Source organism: Mustela nivalis (genome assembly GCF_964662115.1).
Source record: "Mustela nivalis genome assembly, chromosome: 1".
NCBI classification, from domain to species: domain Eukaryota; kingdom Metazoa; phylum Chordata; class Mammalia; order Carnivora; family Mustelidae; genus Mustela; species Mustela nivalis.
The window spans coordinates 72,122,048-72,137,772 of NC_139020.1; the positions used below are offsets into that span (position 1 = coordinate 72,122,048).

Sequence of the window (15,725 nt, forward strand, 5' to 3'; positions counted from 1 at the left end):
TACTACAAACTTAGTGCCTTGTACCAAACACACATTTGTTAGCTCATAGTTCCGTAGGTGAGAAGTCTGAGGACCAGGCTGCCAGGTTGTCTGCTTAGGATGTCGGAAGGCTAAAATCAAGGTGCCAAGGATTTTCTTTCTTTTTTAAAATCAATTGTAATCAGAGGAGTTATATCTCATCATATTCATAGTCTTGGGGATTATTCAGACTGTATACACTGTGGAGCAGTAATCTTGAGGTACACTTTAGAATTCTACTACAACCATCTCCTAGTCAAAAGGGAGAAGACATTTCAAACTAAAATCTCAATTGGCAAAGCCCTAGCCTAGCCATTTCTCAATTCTAGATGGGGAAGAGTAGGAACCCATAGGTTCTCTGGAGTTGCTTCAAAGAGTTCGTGAGAAAGACTTATTTTACTTTTTTTATTGGGATAAAATTGAAATATAACCTAGTAGTTTCAGGTATACACAAAATAATTTGATATATGTATAAATTGTGAAATAATCAGTGAACTATGCCTAGTTAAGATCCTTCATCACACCTAGTTACAAATTTTCTTGTGATAATCTAGTATCTTAGCAACTTTCAAATATACAGTACAATATTAATGACTATAGTCACCATGCTATACAATACATCTTCATGGTGTATCTATTTTTAACCGTGATTTTTTACATTTTAACAATTGTAATTCATTTCACCAACTCACACCCTCCACCTCTGGCAAACAGGTTCTCTGCATTTATAGATTTTTCTTTCTTCTCTCTCTCTCTCAATCTCTCTCTTATTTTGGATTTCACATATAAATTAAATCATACAGCATCTGTCTTTGTTTGATTTACTTCATTTAGCATAATGTCCTTAGGGTCCATCCATGTTGTTGCAAATGACAAGATTTCCTTTTGATTTATGGAAGAATAATATTTCTATGTGTATATACATACATATGCAAGTGTATATGTATATATGCATGTGTGTTCATATAATACATGTGTTCATTCATCCATCAGTGGACACCTAGGTTAATTGCATGCCTTGGCTATTATAATTAATGCTACAAGGCACATGGGGGTGCAGATGTCTTTTCAAGGAAGTATTTTTATTTCCTTCAGATAAATATCCAAAAGTGGAATTGCTGGATCATAGGGTAGTTCTATTTTAAAATTTTTGAGAACCTTCCATGCTGTTTTTTATAGTGGCTGCCACTTTTTACACTCCCTTCAACAGTGCACAAGAGCTTCCCTTTCTCCACATCTCTGCCATTTATATATTATTTATATTATATATTATTTATATATATTTATATATTATTACTTGTAATTTAGAGAATAACCATTTTAACAGGTGTGAGGTGATTTGCATTTTCCTAACGATTAGTGATGAGCACCTTTTCATGAATGTGTTGGCCATATGTATGTCTTTTTTGGAAAAACTGTCTATTTAGATTCTCTGGGGCACCTGGGTGGCTCAGTGGGTTAAGCCTCTGCCTTCAGCTCAGGTCATAGTCTCAGGGTCCTGGGACTGAGCCCCACATCGGGTTCTCTGCTCAGCAGGGAGCCTGCTTCCCCCCCCCCCCCGCCTGTCTCTCTGCCTACTTGTGATCTTTCTCTCTGTCAAATAAATAAATAAAATCTTAAAAACAGATTCTCTTTTTTTTTTACTGTGTTATGTTAGTCACCATAAATTAGTTTTTGATGCAGTATTCCAAGATTCATTTTATATGTACAACACCCAGTGTTCCATGTAATACATGTCTTCCTTAATACCCACCACAAGGCTCACCCATCTCTCTACCTGCCTCCCCTCTAAAACTGTCAATATGTTTCTTGGAGTCCACAGTCTCTCATGGTTCATCTCCCCCTCCTAGTTCCCCCAATTCACTTTTTCTTTCCTTCTCCTAATGCCCTCCATGTTATTCCTTATATTCCACAAGTAACTGAAGCCATATGATAACTGACTTTCTCTACTTGACTTATTTCACTCAGGATAATCTCCTCCAGTACCATCCATGTTGATACAAAAGTTGGTTATTCATCCTTTCTGATGGCTGAGTAATATTCCATTGTACATATGGACCACATCTTCTTTATCCATTTGTCTATTGAAGGGCATCTTGGCTCTTTCCACAGTTTGGCTATTGTGGACATTGCTACTATGAACATTGGGGTACAGGTAGCCCTTCTTTTCACTACATCTGTATCTTTGGGATAAATACCCAGTAATGCAATTGCTGGGTCATAGGGTAACTTTATTTCTAATTTTTTGAGGATTCTCTGCATGTTTTCCAGAGTGTCTGCACCATCCTACATTCCCACCAATGGTATTAAGAGGGTTCCCTTTCTCCACATCCTCTCCAACATTTGTTGTTTCCTGCCCTGTTAATCTTTGCCATTCTAACTGGTGTAAGGTGGTATCTCAGTGTGGTTTTGATTTGAATTTTCCTGGTGGCTAATGATGATGAACATTTTTTTCACGTGTCTGCTACCCATTTGTATGTTCATTCCTTCTGCCCATTTTGACATGATTATCTGTTTTTGAGTTTAAGAAGTTCTTTATAGATCTTGGATATCAGCCCTTTGTCTGCAGTGTCATTTACGAATATCTTCTCCCATTCCGTGAGTTGCTTATTTGTTTGTTGACTGTTTCCTGTGCTGTGCAGAAGCTTTTTATCTTGATGAAGTCCCAAATGTTCATTTTTGCTTTCATTTCCTTTGTCTTTGGAGGCGTGTCTTGAAAGAAGTTGCTGTGGCCAATGTCAAAGAAGTTACTGCCTATTTCTCCTCTAGGATTTGGATGGGTTACTCTCTCACATTGAGGTCTTTCATCCATTTTGAGTTTATCTTTGTGTATGGTGTAAGAGAATGGTCGAATTTCATTCTTTTATACACAGCTGTCCAATTTATCCAGCACCATGTATTAAAGAGGCTGTCTTTTTTTTGCTGAATATTTTTTCCAGCTTTGTCAAAGATTATTTGACCATAGAGTTGAGGGTCTGTGTCTGGGCTTTCTAATCTGTTCCATTGGTCTATGTTTCTATTTTTGTGCCAATACCATGCTGTCTTGGTGATCACAGCTTTGTAATAAAGCTTGAAATCATGCGATGTGGTGACCCTAGCTTTGTTTTTCTTTTTCTTTTTTTTTTTTTTTTTTAACATTTCCTTAGTGATTCAGGATCTTTTCTGGTTCCATAAAAACTTTAGGATTGTTTGTTTCAGCACTTTGAAAAATGACACTGGTATTTTGATCGGGATGGCATTGAAAGTATAGATGGCTCTGTGCAGCATAGACATTTTAACAATGTTTATTCCTCTGATACATGAGTATGGAATGTTTTTCCATCTTTTTGTGTTTTCTTCAATTTCTTTCATGAGTGTTCTGTAGTTCCTCAATTATAGATCCTTTACCTCTTTGGTTAGGTTTATTCTAAGGTATCTTGTGGTTTTTGATGCTATCGTAAATGGAATAAATTCTCTAATTGCCCTTTCTATGGTTTCATTGTTAGTGTGTAAGAAAACAATTGATTTCTGTACATTGATTTTGTATCCTGCCACATTAATTGCTGTATGAGTTTTAGTAATTTGGGGGTGGAGTCTTTTTTTAAAGGATTTATTTATTCTTTAGAAATGGAGACAGAGAGAGACACAGAGAAAGAGAAGCAGAGGCAGAGAGAGAGGGAGTAGAATCTTCAAGCAGATTCTACACTGAGCATAGAGCCTGACTTGAGGCTCAATCCTACAACCATGAGATCATGATGAGCTGAGATCAAGATCAAGAGTGGCCACTTAACCAACTGAGCCACCTAGGCACATCTGCTTATTTTTTAACTGATTTTTTTTTTTTTTTTTTTTTTTTGCCATTGAGTTGCACGAGTTATTTATATATTATGGATGTCAAACTCTTACCAGATATATAATATGCAAATATTTTCTTCTATTCTGTAGGTTGCCTTTACATTTTATTGATGATTTCCCTTGCTTTACAGAAGCTTTTTAGTTTGATGTAGTCACATATTTTGCCTTTGTCATCAGATCCAAATATCATTGCCAAAACCAATGTCAAGGAGCTTACCCCCTGGGTTTTCTTCTAGTAAATTTATGTTTTCAAGTCTAATGTTCAAGTCTTTAGTCCATTTTCAGTTGATTATGTATAGGATGTAAGATAGTGGTCTGATTTCATTTTTTTTGCATATGTCTGTCCAGTTTTCCTGGTATCATTTATTGAAAATACTCTCCTTTCCCCATTATATATTCTTGGCTTCTTGGCTCCTTTGTTGCAAATTAATTGAAAATACTCTCCTTTCCTCATTATATATTCTTGGCTTCTTGGCTCCTTTGTTGCAATATATATATATATATATAAAAATTTCTGGGATCTCTAATCTGTTTTATTGATATTTGTTTTTTATATCCATATCATACCGTTTAATTACTATAGCCTCTTAATGTAGTTTGAAATCAGGAAGAATGATCTCTTTGTGTTTTTCTTCTTTCTCAAGATTGCTTTGGCTATTCTGGACTTTTGTGCTTCCACATAATTAGACGTTTGTTTTATTTATGTAGAAAATGCTGTTAGAATTCTTTTAAAATATTTTATTTAGGGGCGCCTGGGTGGCTCAGTGGGTTAAGCCGCTGCCTTTGGCTCAGGTCATGATCTCAGGGTCCTGGGATCGAGTCCCGCATCGGGCTCTCTGCTCAGCAGGGAGCCTGCTTCCCTCTCTCTCTCTCTCTGCCTGCCTCTTTGCCTCCTTGTGATCTCTGCCTGTCAAATAAATAAATAAAATCTTTAAAAAAAAAAAGATTTTATTTATTTGACACACAGAGAGAGATCACAAGTAAGCAGAGAGGCAAGCAGAGAGAGGGGGGGAAGCCCGGATGTGGGGCTTGATCACAGGACCCTGAGACCATGACCTGAACTGAAGGCAGAGGCTTAACCCACTGAGGCACCCAGGCGCCCCTACTGTTGGAATTTTGATTGGGATTACTTTGAATCTGAGGATTGCTTTGTGTAATATGGATATATGAGCAATGTTCTACCAAAACATGAAAACAAGGTATCTTTCCATTTATTTGTCTCACCTTCAGTTGTTTCCGTCAGTGTCTTATAGTTTTCAGTATATAAGCTTTTTATCTCCTTGGTTAGATTTATATCTAGGTATTTTATTATTTTTATCCTATTTTAAATGAGATTGATTTTTAATTATCTGAGAGTTCCTTATTAGTATATAGAAATTCAACTGATTTTTATTTATTGATTTTTTTTTTTTTTTTTGTATCTGCAACTTTATAGGATTCTTTGCCTAGTTCTATCAGTAGTTTGGTGGAGTCTTTAACATTTTTTGTATATAATAGGTCATCTGCAGATAGGGAGACTTTTACTTCTTCTTTTTTGATTTAGATGTCTTCTATTTGTTTTGTTGTTTCATTGGCCATATTTCTCTAACTACAACATACAGTACTATGGTGAAAATAAGTGGTGAGAGTGGACATCTTGTCTTTTTAATCATCTTGGGGAAAACTTTTCAGCTTTTCACCATTGCATATTGTAATCTGGGGTTTGTCATATGATTTTATCATGTTGAGGTATGTTTCCTTTGTTGAAAGTTTTAATCTTAAATCAGTGTTGAATTTTGTCAAATGTTTTTTTTTGCATCTGTCAGGATGGGTATATTTTTATCTTTAATGTGCTGTATTACATTGATTTGTGGATGTTGAACCATCTTTGCATCCCTGGAATGTAGGATCCTTTGAATAATAATAATGTATGACCTTTAAGTATATTGTTGAATTTGGCTTACTAATATTTTGTTGAGATTATTTTCATCCATGTTCATCAAGGATATTGGCCTATAATTTTCTTGTAATATGCTTTTTTGGTCTTGGTATCAAGGTAATGCTGGTCTTGTAAAATGAGTTTGGATGTGTTCTCACTTCTGTTTTTTAGAAGAGTTGAGAAGAATTAGTATTAATTAATTTTTAAATGTTTGGTAGAATTCACCAGTGGAAACCACCTGGTCTGGGACCTCCTTTATTGGCAAGGTTTTAATTATCAGTTTAAACTCTTTACTAGCAAATGGTCTGTTTAGATAGTCTGTTTCTTCCTGATTCAATATGGGAAGGTTGTATGTTATTAGGAGCTTACAGATTTCTACCAGGTTGCCTGATTTTTTGGCATACAACAGTTTATTATTTAGTATCTTATCCTTTTGTATTTCTGTAGTACCAAACTGTAATATCTCCTCTCATTTCTAATTTTTTAAAAATGTAAGACCTCTTTTTTTTCTTGATGAATCAGGCTTATTTGTCTATTTCATTTATGTTTTAAAAAATAGTACTTACTTTCATTTATCTTTTCTATTATCTTTTTAGTCCCTATTTCTTTTATTTCTGCTCTGATCTTTACTTATTTATTTCTAGTAACTTGGTGTTCCATTTGTTCTTCTTTTTCTACTTCCTTGAAGTGTAAAGTTCTATTATTTGAGACCTATTTTTCTTTATGTTGGGATTTAACACTATGAACTCCCCTTAGAGAAGGGAGTTGTGCTGCATCCTATGAGCTTTGGTATTGCATGTTCCTATTTTCATTTATCTCAAGGTATTTTTTGATTTCTCTTCTTATTTCTTCTCATCATTTAACAGCATGTTGTTTAATCTTTATATATTTGTCATTTTTCTAGTTTTCTTGGAATTTTCAGTTTCATATCATTGTGATTTGAAAAGATATTTGCTATGTGTATTCTTTTGGTTTTTTGGGTAGGATATTTTGTTTATGTCTGTTAAGTCTATGTAGTCTACTGTATAATTTATGTTTCTTATTGATTTTTCTGTCTGGATGATATTTAGACATTGATGAAAGTGAGGTACTAAATTTTCCTGCTATTATTATACTGCTTATCTCCCACCCCTTAGATCTATTAATATTTACCCTATATTTAATGCTTCTGAAAATTTTTTTTAATTTAAATTCCAGTTTGGTAGCATACAGTGTTAAATTAATTTCAGGTGTACAATATAGTGATTCAGCAATTTTATATATTACTCAGTGCTCAGCAAGGTAAGTATACTCTTAATCTCCTTAATCTCTCTCTCTAGGAGAGCAGATACACACACACACAGACACACACACACACACACACACACACACACATATCTTCTTCATCCATTCCTCTACTGATGGACATTTGGCTTGCTTCCATAATTTGGCTATTGTAAATAATGCTGCAATAAACATGAGCGTGCATATATCCTTTCAAATTAGTGTTTTCATACTCTTTGGATAAATATCCAGTAGTGTGATTACTGCATCATTTGGCAGTTCTAGTTTTCATTTCTTGAGCAACCTCTACATTGTCTTCCACAGTGGCTGCACCAGTTTGCATTCTTATTAACAGTGCAGAAGGGTTCCTTTTTCTCCACATCTTTACCAACACTTGTTTCTTGAATTATTTATTTTAGCTATTCTAACAGGTGTGTGGCAATACCTCATAGTGTGTTGGTTTTTATTTTTTTTTTAACCTTTGTCAGCTCTGTCTTTAATGTTACTTTTATATATTGTGTCTAGTTGGTAAGATTGTGTTTGAAGAAAGGCTCAGCAGTTGTTAATTTTGAAAAAAAAAAAATAGTGTTAGACCCTTGTAGTAGTAATACTGTGTGAATTTTAGTAAAGAAAATGTGTATGTGTGCATAAAAGTATAGTTTTTGAGAAATGATTTCCATAAAGTTTAAAGCTCTTACATGTAGTTTTTTTCCATTTTATTTTATTTCTTTTCAGTGTTCATATAGTTTGAGTTTTAACAAAAGTGTATACTCACATGATGCAAATCTTGTTAAAGAACACTTTCATTGCTCCAAAAATTTCCCTCTAATCCTTCTCCAGTCAGTCTTTTACTTTTATGTAGAAGCTGTCACTCTTCCACTTTCTACCACCATATTTTAGTTTTTCCTATTTTAGAACTTCATATAAATGGAATCATTATATTTGTGTCTTCTTTGGCTCACCTGTTTGTGATGTTTATACCTGTTTTGCAAGTCAGCATTTATTCCTTTCTACTGATAAGTCATATTTCATTGTATGATATGGCATGGAATGTTTATCCATTCTCTAGTTGATGAATCAATATTTACGATATTTTATCAGTTTTTTGCTATTATGAATTAAGTGGCTATCCATATTTTGTGTACAAGTTTTTTCAGTCTTTTTCTCTTGGGTCAACCTATGAGTGGAATTTTAAGATATTAAGATAGGCTAATGCTCAAATTTATTTTTTAAAAACTATCAGCTTTCTAAAACAATTAATGTCATTTTATACTCCCACCAGCAGTATTTGAAATTTTCGTCTCCATATCCTCCCCAAACTTGCTAAGGTCAATCTTACTAATTTCAGTCATTCTAGGGTATACAGTGGTATCTCTTCATGATTTCAATTTGCATTTTCCTGATGTGTCATAAAAAGATGTGAATTTCCATGTGCCTGTTAACCATTTCTGTATCTTTTGTGTATGTGAAGTATCCGTTTAAGTCTTTTACCCTTGTTTTAAAAAAAAAAATTATTGGGGCCACCTGGGTGGCTCAGTGGGCTAAAGACTCTGCCTTCAGCTCAGGTCATCATCCCAGGGTCCTGGGATCAAACCCCCCACATTGGGCTCTCTGCTCAGCAGGGAGCCTGCTTCCTCCTCTCTCTCTCTGCCTGCCTCTCTGTCTACTTGTGATTGGTCTGTCTGTCAAATAAATAAATAAATAACTCTTTAATTAAAAAAAAATTATTATTGAATTTTGGGGCTTCACATATTTTGGATAGAAGAGCCTTATCAAACATATTTTAGGAGTACTTTATCCAGTTTGTGACTAACTCATTTTTTAACACCTTCAATGCCATGAGCAGAAGCTTTTAATTTTAACAAAGAATGGTTTATAATTTCCTCTTTATAGTCATTGCTTTCTATGTCCTATCTAAAACTAGCTTGGTCCATCCCTGTTATTGGATTGTAATTTATCATTTTTTAGAAGTTTTTCATGGTGTGGTGGTCAAGGTTATTTTTAAATGAATATCTACTTATTCTAACTATTTGTTGAAAATGTGTCTAATATGTCATTTGTCTAATTCTGGACTTCTATTCTGTTTCATTGATTTTTTTATTACTTGTAGCAGTATAAAAAATACTAAATTTTAGTTAAGTGCTTGTATGTATTGATTTTCAAGAGAACATACAAATTTAGTTTGTTTTCACAAAATATTTTTTTTTAAGATTTTATTCACCTATTTGGCAGACAGAGATCACAAGTAGGCAGAGAGGCAGGCAGAGAGAGAGGGAGAAGCAAGCTCCCCTCCCAGCAGAGAGCCCGATGAGGGCTCAATCCCAGGACCCTGAGACCATGACCTGAGCTGAAGGCAGAGGCTTTAACCCACTGAGCCACCCAGGTGCCCCTTCACAAAATATTTTTTTTTTAAGATTTTATTTATTTATTTGTCAGAGAGAGAGACAGCAAGCACAGGCAGACAGAGTGGCAGGCAGAGTCAGAGGGAGAAGCAGGCTCCCCGCAGAGCAAGGAGCCCCATGTGGGACTCCATCCCAGGACACTGGGATCATGACCTGAGCTGAAGGCAGCCGCTTAACCAACTGAGCCACCCAGGGGTCCCTTCACAAAATATTTTAAATCCACTTATAATATCTATAAAATAAAGACTACTGCAATTTTTAATAGCATTGAGAAAAATCTACAGTGGATCATTTCAAGCAGAAATGAAATTTAACCATACTGAAATTTCCAAACTCTAAATACACTCTAACTCGTCATTCATTAGTTTCTAAATTTCTCTAACTTCTCTTCATTTTAATTTTCAGCATAGATATTTTAGGTATATTTTGTTACTTATATGAGATATGTAGATATAGATGTATATATCTATACATATGTAGATATAGATGTAGATATCTATACATATCTCAACTATTTCTATGTTATTATAAATGGTGTTGATTTATAAATTTTTAAATTATTTTTTGCTAGTATATAGGTATACAGTTTTATTTTGTTTTGTTTTGTTTTAATCTTGACCTTGTATCCTGTGATCTTGGTAAATTCATTTATTACTTCTAATAGTTGTGGTTTCCATGTTTCCTGAATATTATACCCTTACTATATTTTTTTCCTGCTTGTTTCAATCATTTTGGGAGAACATTGTTTAAATCTCCGAATCTTTAAGAATTTGTCTATTCTTCAATTCTATCACTTTTTCCTTACTGAATTTGGAAGTTGTGTTACTGGATTCATGTATACTTAGGATTGTGTTCTTGATGAATGAGCCTATTTTGTTATGAAATATCCTTCTTTATCGCTGATAATAATCTTTTCCTCAAGTCTACTTTGTTTGCCACTCATAACTCCATTTTATTTTTTCTATTGGCTTTTTAGCTGTATCTCTTAGTTATTTCAGTAGTTGCTCTAAGGATTAAAATATTCATGTAAAATTTATAAAGGTCTTCTTAGAATTAATGCAAGGTTTAAGGTAAGAACCTTAAAACAATGTTTTTATTTATCCCCTCTCATCTTTTGTGATATAGTTGTTGTATGTTATTTCTATAAGTGTTATAAACCCCTCCCTACAATATTATTGTTTTTCTTTAAGGTCAGTTTAAAAAAAAAAAAAAGTAATGGGGGAGTACATTTTGTGATTACCTATGTTACCAATTCTGGTTCTGTTTATTCCTAGAGGTTTTATTTTTCATCAGCTATCACTTCAGCCTAAAGAACTTCATATCATTTTTATTGGAGCACATTTTGCTGGTGAAAATTCTCAGACTTTGTCTGAAATTTTCTTTTATCTTCATTTTGAAGGAAACTTTTGTTGTATATAAAATCTAAGGGCGATACTTTCTTTTTCTCCTTTAGGTTCATTATGTCATTTTCATGTTATCTTTCTGTCTTGCATTGTTTTTAATGTTAAGTCAGTATATAGTTTCTTCTTTTACATTTTAAGATTTCTTTTATCTTTGGTTTTCAGCATTTCTCTAAAATGTTCTTGGCACGCCTGGGTGGCTCAGTTGGTTAAGCAGCTGCCTTCAGCTCAGGTCATGATCCCAGTGTCCTGGGATTGAGTCCCACATTGGGCTCTCTTGCTCGGCGGGAGCCTGCTTCTCTCTCTGCCTCTGCCTACCACTCTATCTGCCTGTGCTCGCTCGCTCTCTCTCTCTCTCACAAAAAATAAAACCTTTTAAAAATAAAATAAAAAATAAAATGTTCTTGTGTATGTATGTGTGCATGTGCACACAACCGTTTTGATTGGGGTCTGTTTAGCTTCATGGGTCTGCAGCTGAATAATTTTTATCAAATTTTAAAAATTTTAGGCATTATTTCTTCAAATATTTTCATACCCCTTTCTCCTCTGATTCTGAAACTTTAATTGCATGTATTTTAGGCTGCATGATATTTTCTAATATCTTATTAAACCTGTATTTTTCTTTTACATTTTATTTCTGTGCATCAGTTTGGGAAATTTCTATTGCCTTATCTTCATATTCAATGACATTTCCTTGTGTGAACACTTTACTAAAAGTCCATCATGTTATTTATTTTTTTGTACTGTATTTTGTTTCTTTTCTTTTCCTGCTGAGAAACCCCATCTGGTCACTCCACTATAACTTTTCTTCTTAAATTCTGAACATAGTTGTAATAGCTATCTTAAAGTCTTTGTCTGCTATTTCCAATATCTTTGTCATCTGCTTGTTTCTATTATCTGTTCTAACTTCTTACACTTCATATTTGTTGTTTCTTTAAATTTTGAGTAATTTTTGTCCTATTCTGAACATTATAGATCTTGACTTGTTGAAATATGGAGATTGTCTTCAGGAATGTGAGGTTTTTTGTTTTTTGTTTTTTTTTTTTTTTTTTAAGAGTTGTTCTGGCAGACACTGATTTACTGGTATATCATGTTTACTGTGCCCATTTTTGCCTTAAGTTGGTTTTAAGTTTTTATTTAAATTCCAATGAGTTAACATATAGTGGAATATTAGTTTCAGGTACACAATTTAGTGACAACACTTCCATATAACACCTAGTGCCCATCATAACAAATGTGCTCCTTAATTCTCATCATCTATTGCACCCATTCCCCCATCCATCTGCTCTCTAGTAACCATCAGTTTGTTCTCTATAGTTGGCTGTTTCTTGGCTTACCCCCCATCTTTCCTTTTCTTTAAACTTACAGTCATAAACTCTAGAGTTGTTGTTACACGTGGGCTAGAGTAGCCCTAATTTCAATTCATGGCCTTTCTGAGAAATCAGGTGTACATTCAGAATATTCAGCAAGACCTCTTCACTCTGGTTTGTCAGAACTTCAACATTTCTCAGCACAGGGTGATCTGTGGAATCTCTATTCAGCTCAAAACCCACTAGTGACTATTTTTTTTAGCTTCTCATTTCCCTTCTAATAGGAGGCACATGTCTTCCATGTTACTTGTCTTCACTTCTCTCTTCTCCAGTAACCACAACCTTACATAGGCCTATAGGCCTACCCCTTTTTATTCAGCCTTCTCTACTGGTTCCTTCCCAAGACTTAAATGTAGCTAAATCTGTCTTCACTGGAAAACAACACTGAATGTTACTGATCCATATGGAATGCCTGCTATTTGTTTTCTCTTTCCCCCTTTTGTAGCACAGATTTTTGAGTTTTCTTTGTAGTCTTCAGTCACTCCACACACAACTCATTGATTTATTGCTCTCTGGGTATTGCTCCAAATTTCTTTCTTACATTTGTCTCTTCCACTCATCCTTTAAGCATTACCATATAGGTTTTTTGGTGTTTTTTTTTTTTTCCAGTTCCCCAAGCATGTATTATGTCTCCTTGTCTTTGAGCTTCTCATGTGCTGTTCTCTTTCTAGAACACTCTCCACACTACCTAACTCCATCCATTGTGTAATAGAAGCTATTTTTACCAAGACCATCGTTGATTGGTAAATCCAGTGTTCCTTTCTCAGTTTTTTCTGTAGCATTTGATGGTGTTGAAAAACTTTCTTCCTCTGGGTCTGTGAGTCTGTGTGCTCTTGATTCTCATCTTACTTCCTGCACTAATTGTGTTTCTTTCATGACCCCCTCTACTTACTTATGTTAGTGGTTACAAGTTTGAACTGAATCCAGAAACAATGTTATTATCTCTCAGCTTCCATTGCCATCTCTTTAGTAATTTCAGCTCCTTTCCAATTCCATAAATCTCTCCAGATTTCAGACTCACATACCAAAATACCTACTGGACACTTACATTATGTTTACAGCTACCTCAAGCTCACCAGATCCAAAACTAAACTCCTCATTTGTCCATGGCTGCAATTTTCCTATTGTCCCCCATCTATGTGAATGTCCCAGTCTTCTTCCCAGTTACCTAACTTAGAATCCTGGACATAATCCAGGACCTGGTCATACCCTTCTCCATAGCTAATCAATGATTAAAATGATCAATTCTTCAACCATTATATATTAGAATTCTGTTCATTTTTATTTCTCTCCATCATTTCTTTAATCAAAGTTATTGTTACCTCCTAACTAGGGAATACTAGTATAAATAACAATTTCTCTTCTGCCTCATTCAGTCCATCCATACATAATGCTGTCTCAAGGACCTTCCATAAATGCAAACTTGCATCTGCCTCAGCCTAAAAACTTTCTAAGGTCCCTCTCTGTGTAAGTAAAAGTTCAAACTCCTTTTCATGCTAACAAGGTCTAATCCCTGTTTGTTGTTCCTGGTTTACTTGTCCTATTTGTCTCTCCCACTAATCCTGTCTGCATATCATATGGAACCTTTTTTCAGTTTTCCAAGCATCGACTACGCCTGCTTGTCTAGGCCTTCTCATGTACTGTTCCCTCCTTTTAGGATACTCTCCCCATTATTCGTTCCCATTGGGTTAATCCTCATGTATATTTTAGATCTTTTTGTATGCTAATTTTCTATAGAAATTTCCTGTAATCCCCTGACTGATCTGGAGGTTTTGTCCCATATATTTCTATTACACCCTGAAATTTCCCTGTAAAGTTACATGTATTATCTGCCTCTTTATAAATAATAAGTAATATGAATATCGTTGCCCATGTCTTTTTTGTCATTGTGTGTCCAGTGCCAGGCACATTGCATGGCATATAAATAAATGCTCAAATGTGAATGAATGAATATATGCATTTAAAATTCCTCAGAAAATGGGGTGCCTGGCTGGCTCAGTCAGTGAAATATGCAGCTCTTGATCTCAGGGTAGTGAATTCGAATGCCACACTGGATGTAGAGATTGCTTAAAAATAAAACCTTGAAAAATTCCTCAGAAAACCATTTTTAAGTACCTTCTTTATATTGCCTCTCTTTCTGGCCTTTTCATCTCCACACTGCTTCATATGTTATGTTACCCACACACTTTTGGTTTTCCAAATAGATTATGTACTCTGCTAACTCTATGCCATTGCATATCCCAGTCCTTCTCTCTAGAGTGCCCCCATATATTCTCTTCTCCTAGATAGTTCATCTGAGCCTTCAACACGTCAAAAAAACAACTCTTTCAAAAATTCATTGGCATGTCATCCTCTGGGCTCCCAACATCTATAGGAGTATTTCTCTTTATACCAATTTTATCACTACACCAATAGGATTTTTCTCTTTAAAACTAGGGGAAATATTTCACTATATCTTGTCATCAAATATTTAGCAGAGGAGCTAGCAAATACTAAAAACTAATTACTACTTACTGAATGAAAGAGGAAAAGAACAATCATAGTCACACATATGCTGTTCCAGTGGTCTAATGAGAGTAGATAAATTTGGATGAACTGAAAATGCCTGAAAGTCAATTCTCAGGGAGTAATTAAATCAAATAAAAATTATATATCAATGTCTTTTACATGCCATATACATTAAGAGCAAATTTTGTACCATTTCTTCATAGTCAATAAAAATAACTATTTATATTTTAGAAATGAATGGTAAAACATAACCCCTGAGAAATCTTACCTGATTGAATAAACCAAATAGCCTTGCTAACTTAATTTTCTGAGCAGAAATCCTGCTGCCAACTATATTTCATTAGATGAAATAGAAGGCTGAAGGTTTCATTTATTCAACTACTTACCTGTTCTTCAGCATGAAGTCAAAGTAAGCCAATTAAAAAATAAAAAACTATCTTATTTTGGTTTCGTTTTAAACATTTCAGCATTTCCACTTTTAAGATAATATTTTGACAATAATACTTGCATTCCCTAAAAACAGAACTGAAATGTACACAACACATGCATGAAAAAAGATTTTTATACTTTTAATATAAAACTAAGGAGGCTTACCAATTCAGATAATTATTAAATGAGTTCTTAGAGGAATAGAAGAGAACCAAGCTTTTTTTTTTTTAATGCAAAAGGGCATTTTTTATTTGTTGTTTACCTGAAGCACTCAATGTGTCTTTGTCATGATTAATTTTTAAGACCTGTATCATGTTTTAAAATTACAACACAGTCCAGTTTTAAGCCTATAATGTCTCAAAATTGAAGAGAAAAAAATAACCTATGAAATTCTTCTGATATCTTTATATACAAGTTCAAGAATCATTAAGTATCTGTCACTCTCTCTTCTCCAGCATCAATTACTCTGCTCTGGATTTACTTACTCCACTCCGTATAATGAGCCCCCAGAGCACATTTCATTGCAGGGGAAAGCACACATTCTTCACTTGAGGTCAGTGGGATGTGGTTAATTTGAAATCAC

The 15,725-nt window shown here is 34.4% G+C and overlaps 1 long non-coding RNA gene across 2 annotated transcripts in view; it reads left to right on the top strand.

Annotated features, from left to right (window-relative positions):
- LOC309854363 overlaps positions 1-15,725 on the top strand; it is a 470,028-nt gene that overhangs the window by 322,072 nt on the left and 132,231 nt on the right. Inside the window, exon 8 of one of the 2 annotated variants that reach the window (XR_014306183.1) lies at positions 15,598-15,695. The exons of the other annotated variant lie outside the window; for it this stretch is intronic. This is a non-coding gene — a long non-coding RNA (uncharacterized lncRNA). The remainder of the gene's footprint in view (positions 1-15,597; positions 15,696-15,725) is intronic. 2 annotated transcript variants of the gene reach the window in all.